Below are 14,523 nucleotides of genomic sequence, written 5' to 3' on the forward strand. Positions count from 1 at the left end.
CAAATCAGGAAGAGGCCTATTGCCAAATGTTCTTATCATCAAGATCAAATAAGAGAATGGAAAGTGACAAAAATTTCTTAGGAGGCAGAGCCTCCCCATTTCTACTCCCTCTCACATATAATACGAGGCACCAAATTAAAAGGGGCTCATGATCTAGTTGAATAGAAGAGTTGGTATAGTCAAAGTATCCCAAAAAGGACCCCTACTTTAGAATTTCAGTGAGAACAAGGAAAGTAAGAAACCCTTACTCATCCAGGTACTAGAGAGTTTACATACAGTTTTGGGTTTTCAGCTTTGGACATCAAACCTAGGGCATTTTCCAGTATAAAAAGGCCATGGCTACAAGATTTCAATTTTCAAACTAGAGGCATTATATAGAAGCAATTCACCAAAGTTTTATCTGGATTTATGCCTTTCAGTTGAAAGTTATGGTTACAAAGGAAAAGACAGAAAATCTGGAAACCGGGAATATGATACCTCTTCCTTGGCCTAGCTCCAGGGATTTACTCTGAGCTCTTAACCAAAGCTGAATTTTTTCCTGTAATTGCCATGTGGCTTTAAAGCCCAGGTGATGAGCTTAACACAGAGTTTAGGGAGGTGATGCCTCCTTTACCTGTCCAAGCTTGTTTAAATGTTAAAGGAGGGTTTAAGGGCTTATGGCATGTACAAGTTGTAGAATACTTGCCTAGCAACCATAAGGCATTGAGCTCAACTACTAGTACCTCCAAAAAAAGAGTATTTGAGCTTAAAGTATCACTGAGTTCTAGAGATGAGACCATGTAAAATCTACTCACTCCATAATTCAACCTGACACATAACAAATATGGTCTATCACTGCATCCTGAAATGTCTCCTTTAGATAACTTCTTTTCTACCTTCAACAGAAAATGAGATGTTTATCTCATTTCTTACCCTCATGGATAAATTACTCTTGCCTAGACAAATGCTTTTCTTTGTTCAATAAAAAATATAATTCTTTTTTTTTTTTTTGGTGGGACTGGGGTTTGAACTCAGGACTTCATGCTTGCAAAGCACACACTATCAATTCAGCCACACCTCCAGTCATATATATAATTCTAGCTATTAGAGACAGAGATCAGGATGATTGAGGTTGGAGGCCAACCTTGGACAAAATGTTTGCAAAACCGCCATCTAACCAATAGTTAGGGAGTGTTGATACACACACCATCCCAAGCTACACGAGAATATGAGATCTGGAGAATAGATGTCCAGGCCAGCCTGGGCAAAAAGTGAGACCTTATCTCCAAAAATAACCAGAGCAAAATGGTCTGGAGGTGTGGCTCAAGTGATAAAGTCCCTACTACCAAAAGTAAAGGAATAAAAAAAGAGTTTTATGAATTTAAACCAGGTTTAGAAAACTTTTCTTGTTTTTGGCAGTACTGATGTTTGAACTCAGGGTCTCATACTTCCTAAGCAAGCACTCTACCTTTTGAGCCACTCCGCCAGCCCTTTCACTTTCGTTTGTCATGATAGGGTCTCAGTAGCTTTTTGCATGGGTTGGCGTTAATGTGGATCTTCTGTCTCTGCCTCTGTGTAGCTGAAATTATAGGCATGAGGCACCAGGCCTGGCCCTTAGAAAATCATTTTAATTTAGAGATTAAGTAACAATAGCAACAACAAAACACAACTGAGTTAAATTGATGGGTATTGTTAATGATAGGTGCTTATATCATTTACTTTACTGGAGTACTTGTCCCTTATCCTCACCTACCTAGTCCATTCTTCAGAGTAACCCCTATGATCTCCTTTTTAAAAAACAAAATGTTCATTATCTGCTCCCCAACAGTTATTGGTGCCACTGCAGAGTAATTTTGAATAAGATTATGTCAGTCTTGGGAATCTGAAATATAACAGAACAATTATTCATTAACAGTCAATGATGGAAAAGCCAGTGGTCTTTTAAGATGGGTACCCTGGAAAATAACAGAAAACCCAACTCGATGGGCTTTTTTAAAGGTAACTAGAACTTACAGACTCCTACCCGTAAGAATTTGATTGTGATGTTCATAGACTGTTCACCTGTGGGTTCACCCTCTCTCTGTGTTGACTTGGACCTCAGAGTGATTTCCCTTCTGCTCAGTAATTGAAGGAAGAGAAAACCTTTCTCTTCTTTGGCACTATGTTCTATCCTGATAAGAAACCTTGAAACAAACCTAAAGTAATTTCTCTGGCCTGAAGAATGTTGGTCTCACTATTAAAGGCAGGATTATAATGCACCCCTGAACCATGCTTTATAGAGGAACAAATTATACTGTAAGTTTATGGTAACATCCATGTAGCTTTTGATTGGCTATAATCCAAGAAAGTGGTGAAGAGGATTCAGAAGGATGGCTATAGTGATATGAAATATTTAGGAGTTACACAATATACCTTATGAGCTCCTGGAATATGCAACCTATATCTAGCAATACCAGTGTAACCCTAATCTTCCTAATGTAATTCCTAATATATTATTATCTGGTATGGCCCACTCAATGTGTTAGAGATATTTGCATTTTCAAAGTAGGAATTGACAGCAATGGTTAAGTAGTGAATAGAAGATAATTTTTCAGTATGAAGAATAGCTCCCAATGTCCTTTATTTCATGGTTTTCTAGCAAATAGTAGTAGTACAAAGTAATGGGTTTCATTGTGACATTTTGTGATAATTATTTGTGATTATTTTGTGATAATGCATATCACATACTTAGATCATATTCACCGTCATTACCTTCTCTTACTACTTCCCCATTCCTCCCTTTCCCTTCCCCTTCCCCATGCCTAGTTGTCTCCCTTTTATTTTTATGCCACCTTTTTCCCCCTTGGCTTCAATTGAGCAAAAATATGCAATACTTGTCTTTCTGAGTCTGGCTTATATTTCTTAATACGATGATTTCCAGTTCCTTCTCTTTTCTTGCAAATGGTGACTTTATTCTTCCTCATAGCTGAGTAATATTCTATTTTGTATATATATATTTCTTTATCCATTCATTCCTTAATGGGAACCTAGGCTAATTCAATAGTTTAGCTATTATGAACAGTACTATTATATTGCTTTTCTTTCCTTAAGGAATACACCCAGAAGTGATGTTGCTGAGTCATATGGTAATTCTATTTTTGTTGTGTTCGGAGCTTTCATATTGATTTCCATGGTAGTTGAGCTAATATTCACATTCCCACCAACAGTGTATGAGGGTTCTTTTATATCAAAATCCTTGTCAGCATTTGTTGTTGTTTTCTTGATGATAATCATTCTGGAGTAAGATAGGATCTTGGTGTAGTTTCGATTTTCATTCCCCTGATGGTGAAGGATATGGAATATTTTTTCATGCATTTATTGGGAATTTTATATCTTCATTTGTAAAGAGTGTGTTCAGATCCATTGCTCATTTATTGATTGGATTATTTGATCTTATATTGTTTAAGTGAGTTCTTTTTTATGTTTTAGATATTAATCCCTTGTCAGATGAATATGTGGCAAAGATTTTCTTCCATTCTGTAAAGTACCTCTTCACTTTGTTGATTGTTTCTTTTGCTGTACAGAAGTTTTTTTCTTCCTTTTTTGGTACTGGGGATTGAACTCAGTACTTCTTACTTTCTAGGCAAATACTCTACCACTTGAGCCATACCCCTCATCTAGCAGAAGCTTTTTATGTTCTTGCAATCCCATCTGTCAGTTCTTGCTCCTATTTCCTAAGTTATTGACGTCCCTGTGCCTAGATTGTGAAGTGTTTCCCTTATGTTTTCCCCTAGCAGTTTTAAATTTCCTGGTCTTGCATTAAGGTCTTTGATTCATTTTCAGTTTTTGGTACAGGGTGAGACAGAGGGATCTAGTTTCTCTCTTCTACATGTGAATATCCAGCTTTCCCCACACCACTTAGTAAAGAGGCTGTCTTTTCTGCAAACATGCTTTTGGCACCTTTGTCAAGATTCAGATGTCTGTAGCAGCTTGGGCTTATTTCTAGGTCTTCTATTCTATTCTGCATGTATCTTTTGCAGCCAGTGCCATGCTGTTTTTGTTACTATGGCTTTACAGCTTAAAGTCATGTATTGTGAGCATTGCTCACAGCAATGCTCTTTTTACTCAATACTACTTTGGTTATTCAAAGTCTTCTGAACTATTTTTCTATTTCTGTGAAGAATTATTGAAATTTTGATGATAATTTTATTAAATCTATAGATTGCTCTTGGTTATATGACCATTTTATCAATATTTATTCTTCCAATCCATGAACATAGGAGGACTTTCAGTCTTCTAGTAATGTCTACAATTTCACTCTTTGGTGTTTTCACTGTAGTGGTCTCTGTCATCTTTAGCTAAGTTGATGTAGCTATTGTGAGTGGAATTGTTTTCCTGACTTCTTTTTCAGCAAGTTCACTGTTGGTACAAAGAAAACATGCTGTTTTATATGCTGATTTTGTATATCCTGTTACTTTGCTGAAAGTGTATATCATATGTAAGGTTCTTCTGGTGGTATGTTTTGGATCTTTTAAGAGTAGCATTATATTGTCTGCAAATAGGGATAATTTAGCTTCTTTCTTTTCTATATTTGTGCCCCCTTTCTTTTTCTTTACTATTCTGGTTAAGAGTTCAAGAACTATATTGAATAAGAGTGGTAATGGTGGACAACCTTGTCTCATTCCTGATTTTAGAGGAAAAGCTATAGGTTTGAGGGGAATGCTGGCAGGAGCTACTTTTTTGGGGGGGAGCTATTGAGGCTTGAACTCAGGGCCTTCACCTTCAGCCACTCCACCAGCACTCTTTTGTGAAGGGTTTTTATGAGATGGGGTCTTGCAAATTATTTTCCTGGGCTGGCTTGGAACCATGATCATTCTGATCTCTGCCTCCTGAGTAGCTAGGATTATAGGTGTGAACCACCAGCACCTGCAGGAATTACCCTTGGTTGAAGTCCTGCTTCTCAGTACTGGATGGGGCAGTCCGTATGCTGGTCCTAGTCTCTGGCAACTTCAAACATCTGGTCGTGCAGAAGGGAAATCCTGTGTGGATGCAATAACCTGCACTGGGGTGGGGGGCGGGGCAGATCACTACACATGTGCTCCAGCCTTCCAGTCTTCAACTTTCCAAAACTTAACTCCTTCCTGTATTCACTTGCCACTATTTCTTCCTCTTCTTAGAGCTTCTGGTAGCTGCTTCAGTACTGAAGACCTAGATGGGAAGTGATTTTCACTCCCCTCTGTGACTTTAAACAGTTGTCCACCACGTGGAGCTCTCCAAGGTTCTGACTGAAAGTGTTTCCCCTGCAGCTGACCAACTCTGTAGGAGAGCACTCAGTGGATGAGTTACCTGAGCCTTGTCTTGGGCTTCTGAAGACTGCACAATGCAGGGACCACAGAGTCAGATAGGATCCTTTCAAAATGGCTTTAAACCACTGTGCTGTGACCAAATGCCAGGGAGTAGAGAGCAATCTCTCAGGGCCTGTATTCTATGTGGACTTCAGGACTCTTATCTAGTTAGACAGCAAATCTGCTTGATATTGAGTCCAGAGTTAACTGAATCCTCCTTCCTTCCCCCCTCCCTCCCTTCCTCTTTCCCTTCTTTCCTTTCTCTCCCTATGTTGCATCACTTTTCCTGATTCACTTACTGAAGTGCTCTCCCTCTCCCCATTCCTCTTCTTAAATTTTCTGTTTTGTTTTTTTTCTAAATAAGATTCTGCCTGTTTACAACTGAAACTACAGTGCATGTTTTCTGAGATTCTCAAGCTTGCTTTTGTTTCAGTCCCTGTATGAGTTCTGTGCTCCATGCTGGGCACTCCAACTGAGATGAACTTTCTCCTGCTGCTCTATTTAATAAAATTTTCTTTTCTTTTCTTTCCTTTTTTTTTTTTTTGGAAGGGGAGAGGATTCTCTGTGTTCATGATAGAAATTTCAATGCTTTCTGGCCACCACCTACCTTTGAGAGCAGCTACTTTTCAGCTATTCTTGGTTTATTCCCAGAGATGCTAACCATCAGTGTTTCATGCTACTCTACCATCTTGAATCTCCTCAGTATCTTCTTTTTGACCTATTCATTTGCTTTCCACCTTTTTAAAATATTCTGTCAGTTTTAAAATTGTGGTCTTTGTGAAATTTTCTTTTCTTCCACAGATCCTCTCTTCACTTCAACTGGGAAGTCACGTGTTATTTTCAGAATTCATACCCAAAATGTTGAAAAAACAAAGCACCATTTCCAACTCAATCCATCTGGACAGAGGCAGGGTAGAATTAGCAGCCTGGTACTCTACAGATGTGTAGCCTGATATCCTTTTGATCACATTATTTAGGTAGCCTCCTGCTCTGTGTGTGCTTGAAGGCAGTTCATTGACCAGATGAAATGTAATGTGAGCTTTAAGATCACTGATAAATCATCTCTCTTTTAAACTATTAATTGCATTGAGGGCAAAGACTGGGCTAGAAGTTATCATGTGCCAGTCATTAAAATTTTAATCTAAACAAATTTTAAATTCTCTCTCTCCCTTCCTTCTGCTCCTCATGATCCAATTGGAAACATTTCTGCATACTTTCTGGGAGAAAATTTATGATCAATGATAAGAATGACCTTACATGAATAGCTACCTCAATATGGCCAGAAGACTGATATTTTTCCCCTCGGGATGGGTGAAGATTTCATTAGTAAGATTTCTCATTAAGATAATGGGATTCTGAATTTATTGGCACTAATGTGAGAGAGGGAGAAGTGATTCAAGATCCCAATACAGACTAAGTTGTTTAAATGAATAGCAAGCCATTTAGCCATCCGAGAGGAAAAGAAATCTCAAAATAACCTTTGCAGGTAATGTGTGATTAATCAAGACTCACAGGTAAGGAAAGATTTAAATGAACACCTGCTCCACCGATTGCATGTACTCACAGCACTTCAAATGCAGGACTCCAACAGAAGCCACCAAATCATCCACAAGCTCAAAAGTTTGATTCTTGCATATCTTTATGTTTAGGAGAGGGTTCTTAAGGCTGAGTCTTTTTTCATCTTTCTGTTTGGTGATGGCAAACAACCAGATTTGTTCACATGAGTATCTAAGATAGTAACACTTTGTTTTCTGATGGTTCAATGTAGGCAAAGTTCATTTCATAAACAAAGTTAGTAACATTTCCCAGGTGAAGAAGGGCTATGATTATTAGTAAATTCAGACTGTGTTAGATCCCACTTTGCATTCTTTATCTTATTTAGTCTTAATCTCAACCTTACCAAGTGGGTATTTTAAAAATTATTCTCCATTTAAAAACAAACAATTTAAAATCTCCTGGTAAGTTATATACTAACCATCAAATTTAGTTTTCTTCCCTGTATTTTTTCAGTGCTTACAAAGTGACACTAAACCTGTCCTTTTGGTACTTTTCTCTGCCTAAAATCAACTTCAATTTCTTCGATGTTACATTATAGAGCCACTATTCCAACACTTGAATGACATTTTTCATCATCTTTTTCTTAGTTGTCCATTTGCTCACTCACCAAACACTTACAGAACATGAACTTTGTGTCTGGAATGTGTGGGGCTCTTGTACTATCATAAGTACTATAAGCAAGAGAGCTGTATAAAGTATAGGAGACACTGAGATTAATCAGAATTGCACAATCAAATGTGTAATTACAAATTGTAAACAATATGATGTGGGAAATTTACCAAGTTCTGTGAAACATGCAGTAGGGATGAAGAAAGAAATCACAAGGATTTAACTTTTGAGCTGAGATCTGAACAGGAATTTTACATAAAATAGTTGGGGAAGACCTCTATCTCCTGAAAGCCTGAAAACATCTCTAAAGAAAGAGTTACAAATGAGGGATAAAATGTGTATCTTAGTACACAAGCATGTAAGAACTTCAACTAGAAGCCAAAGTAAATGAGTCATTTGAGCTGATTCTTCAGAAACTCTGTAGGGTAGAAAGAAGGTGGTTGTTGGTCTCATTTAGCAAGGAAATTTGACACCTAACTGACATGAGAGAATAGGCTACCAGAGAACTGAAAACCATCAGGACGAATTCCAGACTCACATGAGATTGTGTGGTCAGTGAAAATGTGGACTAGCAAGGCAAAAATAAATGAATAAATAAGCATATAAGTATATACTAAATAAAAACTATCATCCAGAAAGTTGTACAAAAGAAAAATTTTCTGTTTCTGTATGGCTTGAGAACAAAATAATCATTTCCTCTAAGAATTGGTAACTACAGAACAGAGTGAGGATCTTTAAATTATACTACCTTGAAAAGTTGTGGGTTTCCCCACCCCCTCTGGCGGAATTCCTTGGATGGAGTGGCACCACCTTAATGCAGAGTAAATAGATGCCTTCAAATATTGGCTTACAATCCAAAAATTTAAAACATAGAAGCAGGACATAAGCTGCCACCAGAAACAAACAAACATACTGATAAAAAGAAGAAGTATTGCGGATCCCATAAACATAGCAGAGCTATCTTATGCAAGAGCCATTTTACCTTAAATTAACCTGAGCAAAGAAATCTCTACAAAACAATAAGAATTAGACAACCAGCATATTTCTCAATAACCATAACAAGATAGAAATCAGTTGACATATTTTCATGCACTGAAAGAAAAAGTTTAAAATTCAAGGGTAGGACAAAATGAAGACATTTTACATAAAAACTCAAAAAGAGTGACTTATAAATATATTTCTAAGAGAAATGAAAGTCTCAGAATGATGATCTGATATATAAGAATAAGAAGCAAAGATATCAAGGCATACTTTGGAAAACTGAAGGAAGTATTGACTACATAAAGCAATAATAGCCATAATATTTAGAATATTTTAAAAATCAAAGTAGAGTGGTAGTGAAAATAACGTATGGAAGGTGGGATGAGTAATCAGAGTTAAGTTTTTCAGGGTCTTACATTTTCGACAGGAGGTTGAATAACATTAGAATTTTTATATCAGTTATTCCTTTGTAAGTGAAGAAATAATAGAATTTTAAGAACTAGGTTCACCTTAAGATCCTAGGGCCACCTTTTAGCATAGTAGGCAAATTATTCAATTGCTTTGGATTTCATTGCCTCTGTATTCCATGAAGATCGATTACAAGTTAGAGATCATTTAACAGACCATAAATATGCATTGTTGATTGGATGGCATAAGAATGAAATCTTATGGGTGGGGGAGGGGAGCAAGGTGGAGAAATGACCTAAACAATGTATGCACATGTGAATAAATGAATAATAATAATAAAAAAGAATACACTGAGCAAAATCAATTCTGTATCCTAAAATACCTTGAACTATATGACACATTTTCATTGAAAGGTTTCAGCATATTTTCTTTAAGTAACATTTTTGAGCCTTTTATAAGCAGCATGGAAATGAGGATGATTATAAAATAATTTATTATATACATAATAAAATTTTTTATTATATAAAACATCACTTTTATTAACAGTGCTTTTTTATTTTTGGTGATTCTAATATCTTTCATTTTTTGAAGTGCTTTGGGGCTCTTTAATAAAAATTCAAATAATACTATATCATAGCTAAACAAAGCATATGTATTGCTGAAGATGTCTGTGAGACTGGTTGCTTTTTTTTCCCCACTTCTCAGACATTAGGTGAGCCATTTTGTTCCACCATAGGTATTCTTACCATGATGTCCTGCCATACACACAAAGCAACAGACTCAACCCATCATGGACTGATAGCTCTAAAACTGTGAGCCCAGATAAACATTTTTCTTCATAAAGTTGATTATCTCGAGTATTTCTTCCAATAATGGAAAGCCACCTAATATATTGATTTAATGCTTAAAGATTTTCCCTTCAAAGATTACTGACCTCCACAGTATTGTTAGTGAACTTACAGATCCTCTACATGCTCTTCAACTACTGTATTCACAGGGCATTAACTAGCATAAAGTGTGTTATTTGAACCACACCAGATATTCAGATGTAGAAGTTGGAGCATTCATTCATCAGTCTTTACCACTTCCTATTTTATCACTTTTGGACTGCTTCTCTATTTTACTTTCACTTGCATTGCTTCCCTTGTATGTAAACTACTTGACCTCTACAGAAATCTTTAAAAAGTCATTTCAGGCAGTATGGAGATTCCTCAAAAAGCTAAAAGTAGAACTGCCGTATGATCCACTGATATTGCTACTTGGGCATCTACCCAAAGGAATGTTAGTCAAGATACAATAGAGATACCTGTACACCGATGTTCGTCACAGTGCTATTCACAATAGCCAAGCCTTGGAAATAACCCAGGTGTCCTACAACTGATGAATGGATCAAGAAATTGTAGTTTACACAATGAAGTATTACTCAGCCATAAGGAAGAATGACGTGTGGTTTGAAGATAAATGGATACAATATATCGTGTTAAGTGAAGTAAGTGAGGCTCAGAAAGACAAAGACTACATGTGTTCTCTCATACGTGGAAGATAGATCCAAAAGATAAACATATACACAAAAACAAACATGATCTTATACAAACTCATATGTAGAACATGTTTGTAATAATGGAACTACTCTATGGAGCTTGGAAAAGAGGGAAAGGAAAAGAGAATGTTAGAGTATCAGTAATATGGTAAAACTAACATCTGTGTAAGTAGAGGATATAAGGATGTTTACTGAAAGCTTTGAAAAATGGAGGGTGGGAGGTGAAGAGGTAAGGGAGAACAATGGAAAGGTTGAATGGACCAAAGTAAAATATACCCACAGTGGGCATACATTGAAAAACTCCTTTGAACATCAATTTAAACATTAATAACAAAAGACAAGACTATAAAATAAGTACAGTGTGTGTGTGGGTACTATTAGGAGAGGGGAGGGTGAATGAGGGATATTAAGCTGAAGGTATATTAGTATTACCTATATGAAATAGTATAGTATATTTCATTAGTATACCTATATGAAATAGAACAAAGGAACCTCTTGCAATTGCTTTAAGTGGGGTGGGGAGAGGGTTGAGGGGGAGAAATTGGGGCAATGTAACTTTTGTACAATTTGAGTCTAATCAGAATTGTCACTATGAATTCCACCCTATCTAATGAATATATTCTAATGAAAAACTTATAAAACAAAAAAAATCATTTCAGCTTTCTAAACTTAGATTTCTGAACTTGTCTGGCTTGCTTCACAAATGTGGTAAATCAGTTCAAATCAGGTGCTTTGTATCTCTTTGGACATTATAGCACCTCTTTATGTGATAACTTGGAATATTTATACAAATATCATTTTATAAGAGAAAACAATGAACATTGGTGTATGCTTGCAATTAGCTGCATTTAAATATTTCTGAAAAAAATAATCCTATTGCATGTATTATGGTATCACCCCATCAGAAGGAATTGTAGTGAGCTGTTCTTTCATTCCAAAGCAGTCACCTGCTCCCTGAGTGCTTGTCCTCTGACCCACTACTAGTAAGTGGCTTGTTATCTGACAGAGACCCACATCTCTTTGATCTTTACAGATCTCTTCCTGAAGTAGCTTTCTTATTCTGAGCAAATGCTTGTGTTTATCTAGGCTCTTCAGACTTCACCATGGCAATGCTTTACTGCTGCTATTTCTGAATAATAAAAATGACCTTGAGTTAGCTCCTTTTATTCTCTGCTCATAAAGAAATTCTTGCCTAACTCAATATTCTCCCCATTTTGACTTCTGAAATAACTATAGAATTCTAGTCTTTCAGAGAAGATCTTGAGAAGTTAATAGAACACAGTACTTCAGAACTGTGGTCCATCACAACTAATCTCATATTATCTGTCCTATTCATCATTGGGAAGACATCATTGAGAGGCAGAAGCAGAGACAGAAGCCAAGGCCTAATCAGGGCACACAGCCAATAGTTATGCCATATCAACTGTTCTATACTCATAAGTTCTGTTATTAGTGATTTATTTCTTCTGGTTAAACCAGTTCGTCACTTAACCACGGAAAACTAAAATATCAGTGAGTGAAAAGAAGCTATTCCCAAGAAACTTCACCTCCATTTTTTCAGATTTTAAAATATTTTCCCAAGTGTTATAAAAGGAGTGTTGCACTACCTAATTCACTCTTGACAGAAGAATACATTTAAATTTTGGATAGATTCATGCAAACACACATAATTGTACTTATATTTTATAGAACCTATTCCAATAGACTGGTTCACAAGGTTCTCATATATTTGTTTAAACATTCTGGGCATATTGGTGAGGGTATTTCTGGATAAGATTAATATTTTATTTTGCTTTCATTTTATTTTGTTTTGAGACAGACCTCAAACTCACAATCCTCCTGCCTTGTCACCAGAGTGCTGAGATTGTAGGGGTGTGCCGCCATGCCTGGCCCAAGATTAATGTTTAAGTCAGCAGATTGAATAACGAAAATTGTTTTCTTAATATGAATGGGACTCATCAAATCTAGTGAAGTCTTGAATAGGATAACAGGCTGAGTAAAAAGAATGTACTTTTTGTCTGACAGTCTTTAGCTGGGACATCAGTCTCCTGCTTTTGAACCCAGACTGGAATTTATACTACCAGCTCACTTGGTTCTCAGACCTTCAGACTATAGAGCACAGATATTCTCAACCTCCATATTCCCATGAGCCAATTCTTTATCATTTCTCTGATATATATCTATATAATCAATATCTATATTACTCTGGAGGACCCTGACTAATAAATACCATAGGAAAGCCTCATATCTTTCTCTTTATATAGCAGAGTTTGAACTCAGGCCCTTGCACTTGCTAGGCAAGTGCTCTACTACTTGAACTGCATTCCCAGCTCAAGCCTCAGATCTTTATAGAACCCAGATGCACTTGGCAACCCATGGTTTCCTGTTTGTGCCTGTGGAGGATGGGGCATACAGCAGACCACAGGGACTTAAATAACTCTGGGCAATTAAGCATTGTGTTTGATTAATAACTGTGACATTAAAGAAGACAATAGATTCAGAGTAAATTACTATTTTACATCACAACCATAGAACGCTGTGCCTGAAAATGTATCAAGCTTAGTATTGAAGTGAAGGTATCCAAATGTAAGCCTCATAAGAACGTGATCTGGGATAAGCTGTGTGCCTGATGTGTTCACAGAGAATCTTTGTTAAGATGGTCTGTGCATAAAAAACATTTTAATGAAAAAATCATTAAGGATAGACTAAGTTGTCCATTTGTCAATTTGCTCTCCTGTGGGAAGAAAATGATTTATAATAAATGCTCACTATAACTATTTATGTTCTCCCAAAAGCATTTCCAGGTGTCTGAATGCTATTTTGGGGACTAGAAGCTGGATCCAATTTCCATACTGAGAATTTACTATTTCTTATTCTTTACTGCCTGATAAGGAGGAGAAATAAGATTTAAACCTATATTTAGAATCAAATTGTAGTGGGTAGAATTAGAGAAACACTGGCAAATAATAGCAGGCAGGAATACCTGGACATTATCTGGACATTTCTCACCAGGGGATAATGAGCTGAGCAAGTATGTTCCAGTATCTCAGATGCCATTAGATATTTGGGACCTTAGGAAGGTGTGGCTATCTGTGTCCTGGGAAGAAGGAATGTGGGCACAACAAAAATGTCTGTTTCGTTGTGAAAAGCAATCATGGTTTTTAACCTTGTCAGTAAATCCTAAGTAGAAAGCAGAATGATTTTACTGAATGTTCTGGATTATCTTGGAAAGGCAGTCAGCATGTTAGAAAAGTTTTAGAAGTCACCCTAGAGGCAATGACAGATTCCAAAGGACTCTGTTTAATACACATGTAGCTAATTTTATACCATGCTAGTTTCCTCCATCTCACCCTCTACACGGTTAACATTTGAGGTTGAATGATTTCTTGTTGAGGGGCTGTTCTGTGCATTGTAGGATGTGTGCATACTGACCTCTACCCACTACATGCCAGTAGCATTCTGACCCCTAGCTGTGAAAATAACCACTGCAGACATTACTAAATACCTACTGGGGGGACAAATTTCCCCTTGTTTCAATCACTGATCTACAAAGAAAAGGTTTCTTCTCTTAGGTAATTTTTATTTTGATTTTCCTGAATTGAATTTGTAGTAGAAAAAACACTTTCAATATGTCAATTGCCTAAAACTTCTATACATTTCACCTGTAATTTTTTTAAGAAAATAACTTCTTTTAAAGATAAAATTTTGTTTAATTCCTTTAAAATCTTTCTTGTCAATGGACCAAAACAAGGCCAAGCACATTTTTTTTCTCTAAAGAACCAGAACTAAATATTTTAGGCTTTGCAGGTCATTTAGTGTCTGTTGCAGCTACCCAACTCTTTTGCTTTACCAGAGAAGCAGCCATGTAATAGGTAATAGGTTAAAGAATGAGCAAAGATGCTTCTAAATAAGACTCAACTTACAACATAGCCTCCTCCCCTTCCTTCTTCCTGCTTATTAGAGAATTACAGCAAAAGTCTAGAATCATTATATGCAGTGGTAGTCTGTGTTACCACAATCACTATAGGGAGTAAAGAGCAGGAGGGATTTAAATTAGACATGGAGGAATGCTTCCTAATTGTAAAACACAGTAGAAGAAGAAAAGGACTATTCACTGAGTCATCA

This window comes from Castor canadensis, chromosome 2 (assembly GCF_047511655.1).
Source record: "Castor canadensis chromosome 2, mCasCan1.hap1v2, whole genome shotgun sequence".
Classification (NCBI taxonomy): Eukaryota; Metazoa; Chordata; class Mammalia; order Rodentia; family Castoridae; genus Castor; species Castor canadensis.